Here is a 15,827-nt window from a genome sequence, read left to right on the forward strand (position 1 = left end):
GTCCTACTCTATATGTGAAAAGGCCTATTATTAGTATCAACTCCACTGTTTGCACTTTTTTCCCCATTTTTGATGTTTTTTTTAAATTTTCAAAATATCTAATCTTTCTTCTTAAATAATCTCAGAAAATTATGACTTTATTCTCATAATATTTTGACTTTATTCCCATAATATTATAACTTTTTCCCAAACAAATTTTCCCCAAGTTAGAGCTTTATTTTCTTTGTTTCTCATATTATTATAGCTTAAAAATATATATATACTGCATATTACAACTCCATGCTACTATAATAAAATTTGCTACTTTTTTCTTATTACAATACAACTTTTTTCTTAATATTTTAATAACTTTAACTATTATTTTAAATCTACAGTTTTTACAGTTACAGTTGGTACAATTCTTTTTTTTTTATTTCTATAGTTTTTTATTTGTCAACTATTCCAACTTTCTTCTTGTAAATTTTCTTTTTTTGTAAGTATGACTTTATTCCCATAACATTTGGACTTTATTCCCATATAGTTATAACTTTCCTCTACGTCTGTGTAGGCTCTCAATCGTACAGGAGTTGTCCATCGAGGGAAAGGCTTCTTGAGACATCATCTGTACTTCTGTGAAGAAGGTGTCGGACGTTTCGCTCCTATCTCTATCGTTCTCTATGGGATTTAAATGAGGGGACATGCAGGATGGTCCAAAAGAGTGATGTTATTCTCCCTGAAGAAGTCCTTGGTCAAGCAAGCATTGTGAACTGCAGCATTGTCTTGTTGAAAAACCCAGCTGTTACCACACAGACGAGGGCCCTCAGTCATGACGGATGCCCGCTGTAACATCTGCACGTTTGACGACCCTGCACCACCTGAAGATCCAGTGTTCCACTGAATGAAAAAGCACCCCAGATCATGATGGACCCCCCTCCACTGCGCCGGGTAGAAAACATCTCAGGTGGGATCTCCTTGTCATGCCAGTAGCGTTGGAAGCCATCTGGACCGTCAAGGTTACATTTTTTCTCATCAGAGAATAAAACCTTTTTCCACCTTTCAATGTCCCATGTTTGATGCTCCCTGGCAAAGTCTAAATGGGCAGTTTTGTGGCGTTGAAGGAGACGAGGTCTTTGAATTAGTTTTCTGTTTTTTAAACCCTTTTCCCACAGATGCCGTCTGATGGTTATTGCGCTGCAGGCGGCACCAGTAAGGGCCTTAATTGGGCTGGAAGACCGCCCCGTTTCTTGAAGGACAGCCAATTGGATCCTCCAGCTCAGCGCAGGTGTGATTTTTTTTGGGTCTACCACTTTTTTGTTCCGTAATGCTCAGGATCTTTCAAAAAATGTAGAATGACTGATTTACTGCACTCAACCTCAGTATCAATGGCACGCTGCGAGAGGCCTTGCTCATGCAGCTCGACAGTCCGACCACGTTGAAAAAGAGAAAGCTTCTTAGCTTTAGCCATCAGGAGGGCATGACAGTGTATACCTGACAGAAAATGAACATTTTGAGCAGATTTTGGCTTTTATAGCCTGTGGTCTTAAACTTTTGATCAGCTGATAAACAACCTATTTCAGTTTATTTGTCTTACTCCCCCTTCTTACTTTTGCATATTGTAGCTCTACTTAAAACCTCATTAAGATCCAAATGTGCAAAATGCAAATTATAGCAATTTTTCAACTGGTCCTAACATTAAACTCGACAACAAATTGTCAGTTATTTACAGTATATCATCAGCAGAAGCATGTATGGAAACTACAATAACATCAAGCAATATTTGAGACAATTCAACAATCCCTTCAAAGTATTTGCTATCTCAGAAACTTGGTTTGATGCTGAAGGCATGAACCTTTGAGTTGGAAGGACATGGACATACATCAACAGGAACAAAAGGAGTGGAGGGAACGTTAAATTATTTCTTCATCTACAAACTTTAACTTTACTGTAACACATTGTTACACATCCTGATCATTTTCTTACGTTACTTCCGATTTGGTCAAAAAAAAAAAATGTTGAATAGAGGAAGTGAACAAATGTATGAGCAATTGATATAAAACAGAGAGGGTGTAGAATTAAATACGTTATGCTTCTTCCTACTCCGTCCTACTCCTTCTTCTTCCAGTGTAACCTGTATGCATGTTCGAAATAAATTATACCATACCATACCATTATTTCGTTTTAATTTCAATAATTATTTTTCCTCAGAATGTTGCGACTTTATTCTTGAAAAATTACATTCTTTTTATCTGGTAATATTCTGGCTTTATCCTTCTAATACTTCAATTTTATTCTCATAAAGTGACTGCTATTTACTACTAATGCTGACTTCCTGTTTTGTCAATATAACTTCTTAGTGGGGGTGTAACACTTCATTCACTACATCGAGGCATCGATTTATCTTCCTACGATTCAACTACATCGATCTGGGTTCTCCAGTTTCCATTCAGGATGACATATATCGAGCTAACATTGTTTAAAAGGTAATCAATAGATTGCATCGAGACTAGGAAATGAAGCATTGGATTTAAGCACAGCAGGCTTTATATGGATGTGCTTTTTTTTTAGCACTTTTAATAATAAAGACTGTAAACGTTAGAGTCGGTGACGTCATTGTCTTGCGGGTATGTGGTGGTCATGGGAGTTGTAGTTGACCTGTGAAATACAGTTGATTCATTTCTTCTCTTGCTTCTGCAGCATTTATGACACTTGATTTTCTTCCCTGGACTTTTTCTAAAAAATGTAAATGGCTACTCTGTTGACTTTTAAAACAAAGGTCACAGCCCAAGTTATGATATATTTTGTAGTACGGAGTCGATCGTGGAGTCGATCACAGCTTTTGTCTGGACTCAATGTTAAAGCAATGGGAACCAAAGGCACTATTTTCTGGTATAAAAATGCTTTAACTTATTTCATACTTGGGGTAGAGAAGTGAGAAGTCATGTTCAAGTCATGTTTTATCAGACAGAATTAATCACAGACTTGATTTTACATATTTCAAAATGTTGTAACATTCCTAACATATGTGCGCTGCAAAAATTCGGTCAGTGTATTCTTGCTAGATGCTGCACCGTTCTTTCAAATGGCTGCTCTGATCAGGAGGATCATCAGCCCAAAAAAAGCCACTGCTTCAATCGGCCTGTACAGGTGAGAAAGTTTCAACACCTAATTGAAGATGCCATACCTCATTCATTTGCTTAGGAATTTGCATAATGTCCCTCATTGGGTTCAAAGTGCAGGTGTGGATTGCACTATTTAAAGTAAATAATTCAGCATGGCGAGCTATACCACCATCTGTTCATCCTGATTTTGTATTGCATTTTTAACAAAATTGTAGTCATTGATCATTTATTCTTAAGTATGTCAGCATTATTAATAATTTATACCTGATTCCCTGACAAAAAACAACGGGAATCTAGGAAACTTCACCTGCATAGGTATTTATTTCACAGTCACATTGGTTGAATTTTTGGCTAAAAGTTACTGAATCTATTTAAAGTTACTGAGTCGTTTCAGATCGTATCATTTTAAATGAACCAATATCGTCTTTGAATGGTATCAGCAACCATGAATCATGATACAAATCAAATCGTTATTAAAACTAATTGTTACACCCCGACTTCTGAGCATATCTACATGTGTTGCTTTACAAATATCAAAATGGCAAAGTTGCATCCTTTCATTTTTCATTATGTGGCCCTCGAAAAAACTTTGGACATGCTTGGTGTACTCAAAGCAGGAAGAGGCAGGATATACTGTAACTCCCTTTAATCGCACTGATTGGTTCATTTTAAACAACAGTACGGCAAGTTCAACTAGCACGAGTATCAACATTTGAAAGTGCATACAGAGGTAGATAAAGCTACTCTGTGGTGATATTTCACATTTCAGCTACTGCCGTCTTTTGGAGTTAATTAAAAAAAAGATATATACGTCAGGAGGTTGCCTACAGCCACAGCTGTTAATGTCTTTTTTTCGCGGTTATTTGCTCTGCTTTTGTAGCCCATGCACCCGGCGACGATAGGAAACTATGTGGCTAATAAAGGATTTACTCTATGTAAAGTCTTTTTAGTCAACAGCCCAGGGACTACACGAATGTTAGCTTTTAATTGGATTATTTTGTGCAATGTGCGTTGATGTAATTGTGTACAAGTATTCATGATGAAGTTCTTCACCCTCAGTTAATTGACTTTGATTCTTGTGCCTAAATCATATCAACAAGAGTGGCTTCAAGGTAGAACACGATCAAGGATGAGCTGTGCGAACAGGAAGAAAAAGTGAGGACTCAAGCGGTCGCATAAGCTAAACAAAGTCCACAGGTCACATGTTGTGTGTCATGGTGCTGAGTCAGCGCTGCGAGGACGCATTGATGATTCTGCACTCACACTTTCCCCCATCAGGAGTCATGCAGCTAGCTGACACATGTCCTTCATAAAAAGTCTATAATGGTTCTTAGCCTTGTCTTATCATCATTGTCTTATCTGCATCGGGTTTCTAATCTAAGGAATCCAAAGCATTCTATGTACTCACGGGCCACAACATTAGGTACACCTGCACACAGGTGTATATTTCTATTTAGCTTACTAATTTCATAGGCAGAATTTCATTTTTCAATTTTTATGATTTTTTTTTACCCAGTTCTAAATACACATAAGAGAGTCAACAGTTTCATTTGAGTTATTTTTTTTATTCTATTTATTTAAGTCATAATTTAGCAGGTAGAACATCATACACCACCGATTTTTAAGCTGTGCTTCATCTAGTGGTACTCAGAAAAACAGAATATTTTACATTAAAAAAATTATTGCTGGTCAAATGGAGGCCCTCAACCATAAGGAGAAAATGCAGACCTTCCTCTCTAGGCCGGGGGGGCTCTGATGTCAATGCGGCCCAAGACACTGTTTATACATCTAAGGATGAGAGCTCGAATACAGGACAACAACAACCACACAAAACCATCATAGCAGTGAATATCTTTATTGAGATGGCCGCGTAGGCGACTAGGCCTCGGCACTTACCAAACACATCTTCAAACAGCTCCGCAAGGGGGTTTGGAGCAATTCCAGACTCAGCGGCCACACAGTTGGAGAGGAACCTGAGTCTCTCCAGAGCTCTGGTGAAGGGCCCATCTGGGGTTGTGTTGTTGGGAATAAAGGTACAGCACGATTCTCTGAACATTTGACAGATACCCCCTTTCTCAGCCAGCAGACCATCTAGCGCGATATGATTTTGCATGGCGGAAGTAGCTTTTAATTGAGAGTGTACTGCATGTAAAGTCAAATTGGTGAGCTTCTGCACATTGTAATGGACATGAGACCCGCTTTTATGGCATCAGCTGATTTTAATTCATTAGGGACACACTGAAGAATGCCCAAACTGTCCCACCAAATGGTTGTGCTACCCAGTTGTTTATCCTATGAGTGGCGGGATCGTGGTAATATGCGACCCAATGATGAGATCTGACACTGCACTTGAAAGTCATTGGGAAGTAAAGCCCCGGTCACACTGCCCGAACTTTGCTGTAGCGTCCCTGGAGAGGTGAAAAAAATCATCACCGCTCGTAACCGCGCACAAAATGAGAAAAAAAAAAGAAAACACGGGCGTTGTCTTAGAGGTGCACCGCTGAAGCCACCGTTGCTTTAGTGTTGGTTTAACGGTAGCGAACGTTGGTTTAGCGGTGACGCAAGCGTTGATAGAGCGGCGTTGTGCGCATGCGGGCTGGTGGCATCCTCATTGTTCTGTGGGTGGTGTCGAATAAACAAGTCTACTAGTTATTTATGACTTTAATCGCCAGGTCTGCTCGCATGCATCATACAGCTCCACACTCACACAACTGTTGTCCCATTCGCAGTCCCACAGTGCCCTCTACTGGTCAACATGTAGCAGTATAAATATAATGTGTCTGCAAACACTACACTCATGAAGTGCTGGAAGGCTCATTCCACAGCTCCACCATCAGCTTGTCATATCCAAAGTAGTACAGTTTTACTGTAACTTTGAGCAAATTCGATATAACTGAGGTCTGCACTCAACGGCTATTCCAAATGGGCTCCCAATGACGTGTGAGGTCGCAAAACTGGAATTTGCCGACTGGGTCGCAGGAACAAGATTGAGTGTTATTCTGGACACTAGGACAGTTGCAGCGAAGACAGGTATGGCTAAAAGCGGGAGTGGGGAGTTCAATAGGGCCAGAAACGTTTCCCAACCAGCTGTTGTGACAGAATTCTAACATCAAGGTTTCAATTCAGGAGTACATCATGTTGCACGAGGAAATTAAGAAGACAGGCTGGACTTTTGGTAGTAGATAAAATGGACGGCGCAACAGTTGATTTTAGGTTCAATAGAGCACAGGCAATGCAAGTACTATTAGTCACAGAATTGGTAGTCAATTCAACCAGGTGAAGCCAGGAATTGTCAGATGTAGTGTGAGTTTCTTCAGATATTTTGTGAATGGCAGGGAATTTCGGAACGGATATGATGTGCAATTTGTAAGTGTTGTGGAGCAATCGTACAAATCGCAATTTATCCAAAGAGGGACCACAGGCAGTGAATTTGGAACCGAAAGGAGCAGAGAGAACACCCGTCACACAGTAGTACAAGGTGAGATCTCACACACAGTGAATGAGTATCTCCCTCTTTGTTATCTGATCCCACACGCCTGCACATGGTTTGCTAGTGCCTTAAACAAACCCTTTAAGTCTGGTTCCTCCCCTGCCTCACCCTTCATTTCATTTAGTTTTACTTTCTCCTTAAGGGTGGGGTTGGCGGTGCATTCAATGACTCCAAGAACTATGTTAATTTGGGACATTTAAGGAGTGCATTGAGACAGGTCTGGGTACTGACCTGAAGTAGATGTTGGTGTCGGCGGTGATTTGGATGCATAAAGAGATGGATATTCACCAATAGATGCATCGGGTGTCTTTTTCACATCAATAGCAGCAATGCACTTCTGCAGGAAATGAGCCTCCAATGGTCTTTTAATTTGTACACTTCTTTCTGTAGCGTTCCCTTAGTGAACAGTCCACTGCTTTGTAATTCTTTTTGTTTGAGAGCCTGTTTTGTGTTTTGCGCCAGTAGGTAACATTTTATTTGTTGCATGGACAAACGTGGACTGTCTAAATCGCCAATGATGCCATCTTTTTACATTTTTTCACAACATTTATAAAATGCCTTAAGTTGGGAGTCCACCGTGCCAAGGAGCCAAGGAGCTAATCTCCTCGACATTCATCCATCCATCCTTCATCATCTTACATTCACACAAGTGTACACGTTAAAGACAGCAACTAGGTGGGCTACTCTGGCACCCTCCGGCACAGAGAGTGGATTACGTTAACACCGCTAGGTTTCCTCACATTCATGGGTCAGTTCCCAGCACCCCACTCCCACTCACATTTGAACCTTCAACTAATTTACTGTTGCCCCAGTGCAAGTCGACCAAAACAAAGACATATTTTCTTGTTCCCGCGTCCTCAACATTGAACGCTGGATCTGTTTCAAACCCATCCATCCATCTTCTTCTGTTCATCCGAGATCGGGTCACGGGGACAGTAACCTAAGCAGGGAAGCCCAGACTTCCATCTCCCCAGCTACTTCGTCCAGCTCCTCCTGGCGGATCCCGAAGCGTTCCCAGGCCAGTTGAGAGATATAGTCTCTCCAACATATCCTGGGTCTTCACCGAGGCCTCCTACCAGTCGGACGTGCCCTGAACACCTCCCCAGGGAGGCGTCCGGGAGGCATCCTGACCAGATGCCCAAGCCACCTCATCTGGCTCAATGCAGAGGAGCGGCAGTTCTACTCCCTACACCCTATCTCTATCTAAGGGAGAGCCCAGCCACCCTATGGAGAAAACTCATTTTGGCCGCTTGTACCCCGATCTTCTCCTTTCGGTCACTACCCAAAGCTCATGACTATAGATGAGGGTAGGAACGTAGATCGACCAGTAAATTGAGAGCATTGCCTTTCAGCTCAGCTCCCTCTTCACCACAACGGACTGATGCAGAGTTTGCATCACGGCAGATGCCGCACCAATCCACCTGTTGATCTTGTGTTCCATCCCTGAGACCCTGAGGTACTTAAACTCCTCCACTTGGGGCAGGATCTCACTCCCGACCCGGAGGTGGCACTCCACCCTTTTCCTGGTGAGAACCATGGACTTGGACATGGAGGTGCTGATTCTCATCCCAGCCGCTTCACACTCGGCTGCGAACAGAGAGAGAGTCGTGTCAATCAAGACAGGCCCACAATATACAGAGCATTAAGGAACTCCGGCAGGATCTCATCCACCCCCGGTTCCCAGCCAATGAGGAGCTTTTTGACCACCTCGGCAACCTCAGCCCCAGAGGTAGGAGAACCACTGTGGAGTCCTCAGGCACTGCTTCCTCGTTGGAAGACATGTCGGTGGGATTGAGGAGGTTTTTAAGGTATTCCTTCCACCGGTCCAAAACATCTTGAGTCGAGGTCAGCAGAACACCATCCCCACCAAACGCGGTGTTGACCGTGCACTGCTTCCCCCTCCTGAGTTCCCCCTCCTTTTTGAAGCTGTCAGGAAGTCGTTCACCATGGCTTCTCAGAGCTCCTCCCATGTTCGAGTTTTTGCCTCAGTGACCGCCAGAGCCGCAGACCACTTGGCTTGCTGGTACCTGCCAACTGCCTCTGGAGTTCCCTGGGCCAAAAAGGCCCAATAGGACTCCTTCTTCTTGATGGCAGCTTGATGGCATCCCTCACCACTGGTGGCCAACAACGGTTTCTGTGGCTACCACCATGACAACTGCCCTTAGAACATGGTCAAAGCTCTCCCAGAGGTGAGAGTTGAAACTCCTTCTGACAGGGCACTCTGCCAGATGTTCTTAGCAAACCTTCACAATGAATTTGGGCCTGCTAGGTCTGACGGCATCCTCCCCGACCATCAGAGACAACTCAACACCTCGTGGTGATCGGTTGACAGCTCCGCCCCCTCTTCACCTTCACCAAACTCCTCCACCATGATAAGTTGGTGGCTCAGGAAGGAGCTGTTTCAAACCATCCTGCCATATGTGGTTCTTTTTGGGAGTTTGATCAAGACCCCTGGGCCTTTAAACCACTCACATAACGAGTACTTTCGCTGATAAAATAACAATCTCAGAGATCTCTTGTGCAATACTCTTTTCTGATTTCTCAAAACTCTTTTCTCAATACCTCATTAGACTACTCAGTAATAACTTCCAGTCTATATGAAAGTATCAAGTAATCACTCACAATAAGCCTCCTCTACAGTCAAGTACAAAAGACAGAAATTTGTTTAAACAGGTTTTCTGCTTAGCCTTTATTTTAGATTTTGCCGTCGCTGACTGTGAAGAAAACTATCACAGTGTAAATCTCTCCAGGGAATCCGGGACGAGCCCCTAGTTGAAACGACCAGTCTCTTTGTTCCTGTGTAGAGAGGAAAAAAGAGATAAGAAGGACTGCAGTTTTAAATCATTTCGTGAACACTCTGGAAGATATTACAAAGCCCGGCGCCTAGGCATTCAACACAACACTTTAAGTCACAAAGGGTAGAAAAAACTGCCCCGAAACTAGGAAGTAACTGCTCTGTTATGCTATCCTTGTGTAACTGGTGGTGTTTATCTCGCTGCGTTGTGGATGAAGTTGTTCGAGTGACTACAGACACCAGGGGCCTATTGCACAAAACTAGGATTAGGGATTAAGCCGGAATGTCTTTGTTATCCTAGCTCAATTTACCCATGATCCGGTTGCACAAAAGTGGGATAGTGAAGAGTGGAATATGTTGACATAACTTAGCGCTCTAGCGCTCTAGCAGAAATCGGTAGTGAGTAATGGTGGTATGCTAATAAAGCAAAGAGTTCATAGATATTAGTGTACACCGTTGTTCTTGATTTGTTCAATAAGCAACAAACAACATTAACTAGCTATTTGGATTGTAGTTATGATGGTCTCAGGGGAGCAGTGAGTGTGTATTTGTGCACTACTTAGAGACAAAGTATTGCAGATTGTCTCTGCAATACTTTGCCATGCTTTCTCTCTTTTTTTAATGACGGTGGCGGTGTTGCCTCTCCTTTGTTTTTGCTCTTTTGCCTCCTCGTAAGAGTCTGAGGATTTCCGCTTCTGTTGGGGAAAAGTACACCGTTCTCGTTGCCATGGTGAATCGGCGACTCTGTGATCGGCAGGAGGGGTCTATTTAAGTAAGCTGTGTGTGCGCACTGATCGGGGATTGGTTTCACTTGGCTTGATTAATCAGTGTCTACTCATCCTGGCTTGGGGTTTGTGCAACCAATTAAGCCTAGATCTTGCTTTGGGTTGGTTGTGCTCAGCTCAGTCATTTATCCTGGATTTCTGAATCCTAGTTTTGTGCAATAGGCCCCAGGTTGCTGCACTTTGTTTACTGATAAGAGTAACATAAAGACAATGCAACATGGAGGTCACGAACAAAAGGGCCGCTACTCTAAGTGAGACAAAAATAGCATACCTGATGAGAGTAACATAAAAGCAATGCAGTCAAAGTGTGGTTGAATAGCGTGCCCCTACACAGATTACAACAACACAAGACAAGAAAGGATAATGAAATAAAGTTTCATTATAAAATTTCTAGAACCAAGTAGAATGGTGTGGCCCCAAACTTATAATGAGAGGTGTCACACTGATTAGCGCATTAGACGTTATTGATGTTCCACATTAATGATATGACAATGTGAACACACCAGGTATTATTTTAGACTTTTATGTAATTATATAACAGTAATAACATATTTACAATTACTTAATTGACCCTGCTACAGTTGGGTCATGCCCTCGCAGTGGCCTGACCTCTTCCTAAGAGGTGTGTGTGTCGATGTGTCTGCATCTAACGAGCTCCAAGTCATGTCAATCAAGGGTATGTGTGAGTGCTTTCTATGTGTGCAAGCTGTGGCAGGCAGATAAGGTTGGCAAGCAACCTGTCTGGTCGAAATTCAAGCAACAGGGCTTCCATTGTTTAATTCTACAGTACTTATATAGTTTAATTCTAGCCAGCTCTAACAATAGTATGATTAACCCATTTTAAATAAGCGTGAGACATCCTACAATAGCGTATTAGAAATGTATTGTCCAAAATTGAGCTTTGATGCTGGAATTGAGACAGTGTGTGTCTCCAAGAAGCGCTATTGTGTACTTCAGCCACTGTAACTGTGCACTTGTCCAACATAATAGAAGCCATATATCACATACAACGTAGTAACATGAAGGAGTGGGGAAGGACACAAACCTGAGCAACACTAGCGTAGCTATGTGATGCTAAAGTGCTAACATTTCGCTGACATTTTAACACCGTGCGATTCACTGAGGAAAAAGAAGTGATCAAGCTTACAACTCCCTCATTACAACATCCCAAGCTGACTGATATTTGGCAGAGCTCCAGGCTGCATTTTAAAATGTGTAGTGAAGCCTTTTTCCAAAGCTGTCCTCCATGAAATAGTGGGTGTATACAGAGGGTAGGCTCGTCCATGAGGAAGGAAGTTTTTCCTTCATGATGTCATGAAATGCAGCAACTTCAAAAGCAAGCCTTTGAGCGCATCTTCCCTCAAAAGTGGAGCAAACAAGTGAGGGAGATGATACATTTTTATCATGTTTGGTGTTCATGAACATAAAGAGCCCCTGAGGGGATATGGAGAAAAAAAATTGATGGCTAAAAAAAAAAAAAAACGCATTTTTGCGAGAGCTTGCAAAACTATATGAAGCTACAGGACACACTTCCGGTCATATCTTGCCTCCACATAGCAAAAATCGGGTGGAAATGCATAATTTAATTTCCATCTTCAGCATTTGCGCATCCCTTATTGCACTACTGTAGAGGTATAAAGTGATACTGTAACTATAAGAACAAGTTTTCAATTCCGTGATGGTTATTCTGCTCGTCTTTTGAAAATAAAATAACATCCGGTCCTAACTAGTGTTGCTGGAAACATCTCTGAGTACTGGTACCAGAAAGAAAATACATTGATTAGCCATACATTAGATTCTTTCACTTGTGTGCCATTTGTGTGTGCTTAATAAAGTGGCTGTTTGGTGCATGTATTTGGCCAAATAATGTAAAATAGGCTTGCTAACGTGAAAGAGGCTAAACTTACAACAATCAACACAGTGCTGTGCATATAAACACTGTACACAAGCAGTCTTAAGTATTCCGTTTTTTTATCTGTGCAATGAATGCACCATGTGTATAGGAGCAAACTCGATGACGTCACTTCTCCTTGTCTCTTGTGCTGCGTTATTCCCGGTAAAAACCAGCGCCGCACCTTGAATCATTAATTACGTGAGCACGCAATTGTGTGGGTACGCGCACGCAAGTTTTTTCCACTCGGACGCACAGAGGACGGCGAAAGGCTGGCGGGGCGGAGAAGGAGAACAGCAACAGCCAGCAGAGCAGCACCGCTGTCAAGAAACACAAGTCCACGCACGGCGAAGGGAACCCGCGTAACCAGCCCTACGAGGACGTCTTCGCCTGGTAGCCTTTTATCACTTTTATCGCCTTAACTCGGCGTCACAGAAAGGGTGCTCGTCACATTCAAAGGTGCTTCTTGGAACGCTTTGTGCAGTGGTGGTGTTTGCCTTAAACGTCGTCTTGACGTGGTTTCAAACAAAGCTAGTTTGGCGTTGTGCTAACGTTGTTTTGCTAGCATAAGCGGCTGTGTGCTTCAGGTTGAGACTTGGTCTGCACTGAAAGGTGAGCTAGCTTGTTTTCAAATCAAGTGACAAAAGTGCTGAAGCCCATTAATTTTTCGTACCATTTGTTCTATAAAATGACGCTACCGGGTGGTTTGTACACAAGTTACAGGTTGGAATTTGTAAGGTATTCGGCACCCAAGACGGCTCAGTGGGCTGTTTCTGATCTGCAGTGCGGTAGGCGTGGTCAGGCAGAGGTGACACTGTGGGTCCTCTGGTCCTGCATCCTCGCATCCCCTTCGGGTGGAGCGGGGATGATGGCCGATCTGGAGTCAGTAGACAAGCTGCTTGAGATACACAGTGAGCTGTTGTTGTAGTTGCACTGAAAGGCAAAAAACTCCCAACATTGTGGGCTTTGTTGTGCATTCATCTGCTTAATGAGTGTGTGTACAATGGGCTGCAACATAGAAGTAGTCTTTCCATTTTTTTGTGGGGCAACTTTGCTTTAACAGCAATTCAGTGTGGAGATACAACACAACCAGTTACGATTCTTGTCTTTTCTCTGCATAGTCTGAGATGCAATAACATCTGCCATCACAGAGAGTATAAATAAAGAAAAAATGCCGCAAATTAAACAGAGATAAGTGTAAAATGTCCCTTTGTGAACTTTGTTCCCGGCATCATACTCATGTCTTTAAAGATGGATAGTTCTCAGGCCTTCCTGGTAGGCTGGCTAACTTCCTTTCTTTTTCATGAAGTTACAGAATTCCGCTCATGCAGTTTTTGAATAAGTGGGCTAATATTTCATTTTCAACCTGAATGAATGAGCGCATAAACACCAAAGAACCAATGTTGCATGTGTTGGAAAGTAGTGACGACGAAGCAGGGCAATACGACCAACTTATATACGCATCTCAAACACAACCACCCTGTACAATTTTCCCAACTGGGATGATACTCCAATTTCTCTGGAGGAAAAACTTGTGCTACGAACACTGTTTTTGTGCAGACGGAGGAGGTAGTAAGTACTCCAGAACCTTGAAACACCTCTAGGAATTAGTTGCATAAACTACCAAGGCTTGGTCGACCTCCATTTCTGCAGAACAGCTTTCACTTGTTGACCCATTTTGTGGTCCCTGAAACAGGCCTTTTCGTGTAATTCTCAAATACACGTTATTTTTCAGATTTGGGTAACCTTACCTTTTTTTAACCCCTGGCACTTCAGCACTTCACCTGACGAGCTACTTGACTTTCAATGAATAACTGGAAAAATTGGGATGTGTAAAACCTTTGACTGGTAGTGTATGTTAAGCCTTCCTGTTGAGGAATAATATGCAAGGTTTATTATTTATTCAACTGCAATTTTGTTTAGAGAGACTTTATACTCCATATTTATTGTATTTATTGTGTGTGCTTTTTTATTGGAGTGAGTTTTTTTCTTTAACAGAGACAGGGTCTGTTTTGTATTGTTTTTGGTTATGATTGTGAGGTTTATTTAAGTGCAATTTTTGCTAAAAGAGACTGAGTCCATTATATTTTCATTAGGGTTTTTTTGTCTTTTTTGTGTCATTTATTATGTTAATTTTATTTACATTTTATTTAAAAGCTCTTGACATTACATATATGTTATATACTCTTGAGAAATTAAAGTTTATTGTATGTACTTGCATTATTTTGCCATATAAATAATGAAAAAATGGTGTAAAAAATGTTGTCAATAAAATCAATTATTGACAAAAATTTGTAGGACAATTATTGTCCAGCAAAATTAGTTATCGTGACAGGCCTAACGGTAACTAAGTCTGAATGCAGGAGTACAACCACAATGATGATAAACACATCGAATGAATGCTGTCTGACAGTGAGCACTTTTATCTTGCAAAAGTTAGAATTTAGTCTCATTAGATGCATGGTGGGTAGCTCGTGTTAGGTGATGCAACAGCAAGCGACCAATCCCTTTTAATTTTGAACAATCTTTATTTTGTGTCTGCTCAGAATCTTACATGCATTTTGTCTTAACAAGATTCAGGCTACCAGAGTGCTTTCAGATGACACATCGTCTTTCTGGCAGAAGTCAAAACCACCCAAAAGTTTCCTCTCCCCTTACTGTTATGCTCCTTAGCAGACATGTTTGTGCTAATCAAGTCACATCTGATTTACTGATTACTTATAGCTAATCTCCTAAAATGTTTCAATCCCTTCTGGTCCCTGGTTAAGAAGCCATTAGCTCTTCATCAAGCCGCAAAGATTTAGTTAGTAATCCTTGTTATGGACACATGGTTTTCTGTTAAATGGGCAGCATCTTAGGCCTGGCTTTTTAAATATATACTGTACATGGATCTACAGTATATATAAAACTGTGTGTGCCCATAGACTATGATGAGTGAGGAACACAATGGAGCACTATCATTATAAAGGGTCCTAAAATATTTGACCTGAACAATCACACTTTCTAGTACACTTTTTTTGAATGTTGGTGGCAGCGGTATGCTTTGGTACGTGTTTAAAAAAGCATCGTAAGACTTTTTTTTTGGCGAATTTAACTGCCCACGATGGAAACACAACCCAGATCCTTGGCTTTATGATGTGAGCGTTATTATCAAAGCCTGTCATCTGTCGTGTACTTTATTTTTTGTCACAGTTAAGTTCAGCGGATGTTTGTGAGGTATACAGTCAGAGCCCCTTTGACGACTCATTGATATTTTTATGGTATTTTGTTGATAAGTGCACATGCTAAGGAGCTTTTATGGCCGGTTGGACGACTTTGTACTTTGTGCACATGATAGATGGGTCTTGCTGTGTCAGAGCTGACAAATGTCCTGGCTGAACCCACACAAGTAGAAAACAGATCTTGGGCTTGTTTGACCGGGAAGTCTCCTTGCTAAGCAGCAGGATGTAAAGTGCAGCAACATGCCCATTTTTTTGTTTTGTATTTGGAAAAGAAGCAGTAATACTGCAATATTGACTCTTTATTCTCTTATGAGTTGAAACCTTTTAAAGTGGTGAAAAGCACTTTGCATAGCAATGGGTGTACTTACTAATGTAAACTGAAGAGACAGGTTTACAGTGAAACTATGGAGGACCAAATGGGACAAAATTAAATAAATAAATAAATAATTAAATATGTCATTAATTAAATCAATATACATCTTTAAATAATTAAATGTGTTATTAAATAATTAAAATACCTGTTCATTTAATGTAAAACCATATATAAT

The 15,827-nt window shown here is 41.5% G+C and overlaps 1 protein-coding gene across 21 annotated transcripts in view; it reads left to right on the forward strand.

Moving 5' to 3' along the window:
- The window catches only part of epb41l3b (erythrocyte membrane protein band 4.1-like 3b), a 75,910-nt gene that overhangs the window by 5,641 nt on the left and 54,442 nt on the right, over nucleotides 1–15,827 (forward strand). For 15 of the 21 annotated variants that reach the window (XM_054755842.1, XM_054755931.1, XM_054755881.1 and 12 more), the window contains exon 1: nucleotides 12,198–12,451. The exons of 1 other annotated variant lie outside the window; for it this stretch is intronic. The gene's annotated coding sequence lies outside the window, so the exon portion shown is untranslated. Of the gene's footprint in view, nucleotides 1–12,196; nucleotides 12,518–15,827 lie in introns of those variants that run through there. 5 more of the 21 variants (XM_054756014.1, XM_054755866.1, XM_054755908.1 and 2 more) reach the window with 2 other exon arrangements.

This window comes from Dunckerocampus dactyliophorus, chromosome 2 (assembly GCF_027744805.1).
Source record: "Dunckerocampus dactyliophorus isolate RoL2022-P2 chromosome 2, RoL_Ddac_1.1, whole genome shotgun sequence".
Taxonomy (NCBI): domain Eukaryota; kingdom Metazoa; phylum Chordata; class Actinopteri; order Syngnathiformes; family Syngnathidae; genus Dunckerocampus; species Dunckerocampus dactyliophorus.